Source organism: Mastomys coucha, unplaced genomic scaffold, assembly GCF_008632895.1.
Source record: "Mastomys coucha isolate ucsf_1 unplaced genomic scaffold, UCSF_Mcou_1 pScaffold5, whole genome shotgun sequence".
Classification (NCBI taxonomy): Eukaryota; Metazoa; Chordata; class Mammalia; order Rodentia; family Muridae; genus Mastomys; species Mastomys coucha.
Genome location: NW_022196911.1, coordinates 79,440,275 through 79,446,832, shown reverse-complemented (window position 1 = coordinate 79,446,832; position 6,558 = coordinate 79,440,275). Strand labels below are relative to the sequence as shown.

Here is a 6,558-nt window from a genome sequence, read left to right as displayed (position 1 = left end):
GATTGTGAGCAGTGTTCCTGGGAGGCTGCAGGGATGGCTCTGCTGATCAGAAGAGTCAATAGGATGAACAAATAAGAACTCTTCAAGAAGAAGAAAGCTATGAACAGCTTATTTTGGACACAAACACATTAGGAAGTTGCCACCATAGTATAGAGTATAGATCTTCCTATGCCAAGGATGTAATTCTAGAGGTAGGGAGGAGCCAAACATGGGCTGTGTGGATTCAGAAGAACTCTTCTGGGGCTGGCCTTAAGTCCTGGTTATAGGGAATGAATCTATCTTCCACAGGGCTGGCTGTCAGTTGTCTGAAATAAAGATTTGATCATGGTGATTCCTCTGCTTAGAAAGCCCTAGTTGTTCAACCCTCTCTCTGTGCTTGGTAACTCACTGCTGATTGTATGTGGACATTTGTAAACTCATTCCTGACCCAGACACCACAGCTATCATGTGCAATCATTTCCCATGTCCCCAAAGGGCTCATATGTCTCCCACCATTTGATTCTGCCTCTCTTATCTGCTGGACTTTGTGCATCCTAGCTTAAGCTTCTCCTTATTGATCTGCACTCTGATATCTTTTCTGGCCAAGCTTGTCACTACTGTTAGAAATTACTAGAAACTGGTGCAGAGCACATGCTGACACACAGGCTGTTTCTGCAGTCTAGTTACACTGACCTTTGAATATCCTTTCTAGCACATGACTGCCTGACACATAAGGCATTCAATAAATGAATGTTCCCATTAAATTCATTCTTTTCTCATTCTCTGGATCACGTGTATTTCTAAGAGAGTTAAACCTCTTTGGCTGAGAAGAGTGAGATGTCCCAGGTTAGGACCATGTGGCACTAGGTCATGGATACTTTTCTTCCCTTTAGTCATTGTGAGTTTCTTTTTCCATAGTAGATGACTATGCATCCTGAACCACAATGTCCTGCCGCCATGCTCCTCACCATGATGGTCAAGGACTCACTCACTGAACCTGGAAGTCTCCAATACTGTTTCTTCTGTAAGTACTGGTCTCATCACAACAATAGAAAAGCAAAACACGAGAACATACTAACTTTAAAGTGATGTGGCCTCAGGAGATATTCACATGGGAGTATGTCTGATGTTGCAACACTTCTGGTCATAGAGGCATAATTCCTCTCCTGTGCATTCATCAACCCATGTTCCAAAACCTCTTGAGGGCAGCATTGGAAAAGCTCCAGGCTTTTTTTTTTTCAGTGCAAATGGACAGGTGACTCATTGTTCTGAAGATGTGCTCAGAGACAGCTTCCAGGTTCTCTCTCTGAGTTCACCTCAGTCTTTTATTGGTTACACACTTCCTCGTTATACAATTATACATAACAAAAACCTTTTCATTATTTTCCTCAAACCCATTATTTTTCCTGCAAAACCTCACCTACCTATATCACCAGAAAGCACAAAGCCCACATAAAGTTACAGTTCAGGGTCTGCAAAAGCAAGTTAACTTTTAACTTTTAACTCTCAAAAAACCTCCACATCACAGGTCAGCTGGGCATAAACTTGCAGTTACAGGATTAGCGTGAGAACAGAAAGGTGCTAAACAGGTCAGGATCTAACTTTGCAGAATCTCTTCCTACAATTTATTGAACTCCTCTGAGTATCTACAGTGTTTTTCAAATTATTTTCCATATGCGATATTAATTTCTTTTACAGCTTCTTGCAGGGTTCTTCACAACCTCAAATTCTATCTCTTAGAATGTATACCCTAGTTACCTTAGATAGGCCATGCCAGGAAGTCAAATTAGTATTTTCCAATCTTTCCAGGAAAGTCATTTCACTAATCCAATGGCCTGCTTGTGGGCTCCAAACACTTGTACACACCCCTTTACATTTTGTATTATACATATATCTTCCAATTTTCCCCAATAATATTTCTAAATCTAACTTTCTATTATTAGAGGTCTCCTCTCATGGGGGCTCTCACCATTACTCCATTAACCAGTAGACCAGCTATTTCTTCCTCTATCTTGTTCATTGTGTTTTCTGTGGCCATCCCTGTTCTTAATGACCTAGGCCAAGTGTTCCTTTACCTTGGGGGGAGGGCCTTCATTTCTTTTAATAATTAAAACTTCAGGTTTCTCAAAAACATTTCCTGCTTCAAATATTTCATGGTACAACATTATCATCATGACTTGGCAAAAATATCTCATAGAACAATTAAGGCAGTTAATCTCCATAGAACCCCTTGTCACATTATGCCTGAATGGACTGTTTGAATAGCCAGGGCTAGAACAGTTTGTTCCTAATAGACATCAGAGCCATTTCCTTCTCTAGTAATGCCCTCAATCCTTTTCCCAGAAATTTTTTACCAGACTTGTATTTGAGGACAAATACAGTATAAAAAAATGCAATAACAGTCAAGTATACAAGAAAGAGCAATGGCATCTGTAAACTAGAAACCAGAGGTGCATGATTCAGATTGAAGGTGCTCCCACAGCTGAAACTGTTGTGCAGCCATATTCACAACCATGTTGCACCTGATGTTGAATCCTTTAGTCATAGATTCTTTCCAGTATCAGTTCTTTAAGGTCCTCAAAGACCACTGTGATATGCAAAGGCTTTAAACATTAATTATACTCTAAATGTTTACTCTTGTATAAAGATACCATCAAGTGCAAAATGTTACCATCCTGAGTACATGTATGGGTTCCTTCTCAGTATGACTTTTTCTCATGATTTTTAAGACTACTGTGACACACAAAGGATCTACCACATTGCATATTCATAGGATTTCTCTCCAGTAAGTGTTCTTCTATGTATATAACTGTGTTGTAAAACACTTTTATCATATAGATTACAATCTGAAGTTTCACTAAAATGCCGTTTTTCTTTTAAGTATTCAAAAATGCCTGTGATAAGCAACTGTTGGAAACAAGTAAAAGAAACTTGTCCTAAGCACTGTGTTTTTTTTTCTTATCAGCCTCCATTTAATCATATGGCACACCTAAGTTCAAGTTCCCTGGCCCTGCAGTAGCTGGGGACTTCCCAGTAGCAGGACAGCTTCCATTATTCATCTTTGTTTATGAGAACACACTGACTGTCCCTAACCATGCCTTCTGTTACTCATCTTTTGTTCCTCAAAACATAATGCCTGTTCCTAACCACAAAAGAATAAGAATTAAACTGTATCAGTTGACATAGATCAACTAGATAAGGAAAGCCCTTATCCTTAAATCCTGATTGGTGAAAAAAATGGAGCTGTAACTTGGCACAAATATTTCTGGTTTTCACACTTAAAAGCTCTATACCATTCTTGCTCTGGGTAGGGAAGTGGTTAGGCAGCATGTCACAGTTCAGTTTCCAAGTGTGTTCTACATCCCTGATCCATCAGTAGCAGCTTGATTACAATAAATTCTTGTCATTTGCATTACCTGAGTTTGAGGTTTTTTTTTTTTTTTTTTTTTTTTTTTTTTTTTTTTTTTTGGATCTCAGAAGACCCCATAACACAAAGGCTTTACCACATTGCTTACACTCACAGAATTTCTCTCCAATATGAATATTTTCCTGATAATGAAGACTATTGAAATACACAAGGGCTTCTCCATATTAAATATATTCATAAGGTTTCTCTCTGGTATGCATTATTTCACAATGCTGAAGACTATGAAATGTGAAAAGACTTCAGCACATTAAATACATTCATAGGGTTTCTCTCCAGTATGGACTTCTTACATGCTGATGAAGAAGATAGAAGTGTGCCAATGAGATTCCTGAACAGGTGTGGAATCTAGGCCTCTGTTACCTGCAGATATAGGTAATGAAATCACTCCTGGAAGACATGGATACTCAGAGATTTCAAACTGGATAGGATCAGTTGAAAGTTAACAGGCAAGCTCCACAATGATGGTTGGTCATCCTTGACCAAGGATTTCCTGTAAGACAGTTCTTTATACAGAAGGCTACATATGTGAGCAGTGGAGGGATAGGAGCCCTAGGAGAGCATGGAGTGTCCTTTGTCCCCGATCAGAATGCCGGCTTCTTTTGCTATACCTACCATTGACTCTCAACTGTACCTGGAAAGTCCGAGAACTGTAGGAATGTCCCAGACACTGTGGCTGGCTTTGGAGTTATCTTTTCTCTGTAGGGTTCATTCTCAGGGTTTGAGGGATTTGTTTGGTCTCACTCTTTGTTCCATATGTTTCCAGTCCTTCCTTCTGTTTGAGGAGACATTCCTGAGTGCCTATAACTTTTCTCCTTTGTATTGGGCATGCTGTGTCAGAAACACAGCAAAATCATTTGTATTTTTTAATGTCACAATTTATGAAAAACCTATAAAATCACAATATATCACAATGGCTTTTGTTTGTTTGTTTTCTTTTTGTTGTTTGTTTTTAGTTTTTGTGAGAGTTTTTCTATGTAGCCCTGACTGTTCTGGAATTTGTTCTACAGAGCAGGGTGGCTGCAAACTCAGAGATCCACGTGCTTCTATCTCTCCACTCGTAGAATTAAAGGAGTGAACCATTACCATCGGGCTTAAGACACAGCAGATGTAATGGAAGCAACTGACAAGACAGTTCTGGTTTTTTTGGTAACCTTTGCTGAGGAAAACACATGTTCATTTTTTCCAAATTTAATCACTAGTATCAATTCTCAGATTACATATTACACAACATACAATAAATACATCTGTCTAAATCCATCTGTGTACATATATGCACATGTTACAGAAAGGACGATGAAAAGCTAACTGACCACAGCAGAATTCAAGAGCCTTCAGAAGTCCTGAGAAGCAGAAAAACAGAGAAATGGAAGTAGAATCTAGATTGATGAGAGAATAAACCAGGGTGTAGGGGAGAACTGGAGAAACTGTGGTGGCTGCAAGTGAGGCCACTTCATGTCACCAGCTTGAAAGCAGAGCTGTAGAGATGAGTTTAATTACAGAAGCAAAGAGCAGGAACAGGCCTGGAAGAAGGAATTGGAGGACAGATGGTATGCAGATCCAGAGGGGTGAACAAGAAGATAGACAGATAAAGGAACCATGTAGAAGGAGATGCAGGTCATCAAGTGACAAGGTCAGCCATGAGAGCCACAGGAGCAGAGCTGTGAAACAGACAGACATGGGACACCTTGCATTGGCAGATGAAGTGGGGGACTAGAAAACTGAAGTGACGCTAAGTGTTTCCTGGTGTCATTTTCCTCTGAACAGGAAGGATTTGGCTTTTCTTTTTTTTCTTCTTCTTCTTTTTTTTTTTTATTATTATTTAAGACCTTTATTAACAGGTGCTTGCAGTTTGTTGACTTTTTTGAAAAAATCAAGTTGTAAACTTTATTACAAATTAAAAAGGAAGTTCTTAAAAATCTCAACTTGACCAGATATGAAACAATTTAAAAACTGTTAAAGGTGTATTGAGAAAAACCAGGCCTTTTTTTTTTCTTAAAAACCACATTTGTCATTACCAAAAAGAGACATCTTTAGGTAAAAATAATAAAAACCCCATGCTGCATAGATAATGCAGACAGTTCTAATGTATCTGCCCAACAGGCAAAAAGCAAGCCCTTAAGGTCTTCACCTCCAATCTTTGTTCATTTCTTATTGCTGGGATTTCAATTTCTTCTTGTTGGATGACCAAACCGGATGATGGTAGAGATAGTAAGATGGCATTTACTCAGCCCGGCCCTGCTCAGCCTCAGGAGCGGACGAATTCTCAGCTGGTGGATAGGCTGCTTTTGTCTCTTTGCCATCTTGTGGTTTAGGGTTCTCTGGGTGTCTGCGTCGTAATTGAAGTTGCGGCGATAACGACGTTGAGGTGGCTGCTGACGTTGGGTCTCATCTCCTTGATTTTCTTTGTCCTCTTCATTGCCATCCTCTCTAGGCTGTCTTTGGCGAGGAGGGCCCCTGCGGAATCGTGGTCTGTAACCCTGATACATATTCTGTCTCACTGGTCTACCTTGCTCTCCTGCACCTTGGTCGTCAGCACCCTCCATCACTTCTCCTTGCACAAGGGGGTTGGAATACTGTGGTCGACGCGCATAGTGTCTCCGCATGTAGTAAGGTGGGAACCTTCGCCTGCAATAGGGCCGGCATTGTTGGGCCTGGCCTTCAGGAGCGCTTTCCGATCCCTCGTTCTTTTCCCCACTCTCACTATTCTGGTAATTTTGCTGGTAATTGCGTGGAGGACCCCTACGACGTGGATAGTGTCTATAATGGTTTCAGCCTGCTGCGTATTTACTGTCTTGAACTGGAACTCCACCAGGGCCTGTAACATTTGCTGCCTCCGCACCTTTTTCTCCTTCAACAACATCAAACTCCAGTCTCTCCATCTCCTACACTGCGAAGGTACTTCCTGGGGTTATTCTTCTTTATGGCAGTCTCGTGTACAAATACATCTTCCTTGGTGTCATTCCTGTTGATGAAACCGTATCCGTTCCTTACATTGAACCATTTTACTGTTCCCAAAAGCTTCGTTGTGATGACCTTCTTGTCCCCGCCCGCGGGCGCGGCCGATGTGAGGTGGAGCCGGGCTTGGTGTAGGCGGCGCTGAGGGCGGCGGCTGGGGCGGCGGGCTGCTTCTAGGTCTCGACCTCGCTGCTCAT

The 6,558-nt window shown here is 41.0% G+C and overlaps 1 pseudogene across 1 annotated transcript; it reads right to left on the bottom strand.

Moving 5' to 3' along the window:
* Positions 1-5,592: 5,592 nt before the first annotated feature.
* On the bottom strand, positions 5,593-6,558 carry LOC116077594 (annotated as a pseudogene). Its single transcript, XR_004113278.1, has one exon. The product of XR_004113278.1 is annotated as a nuclease-sensitive element-binding protein 1 pseudogene (transcript).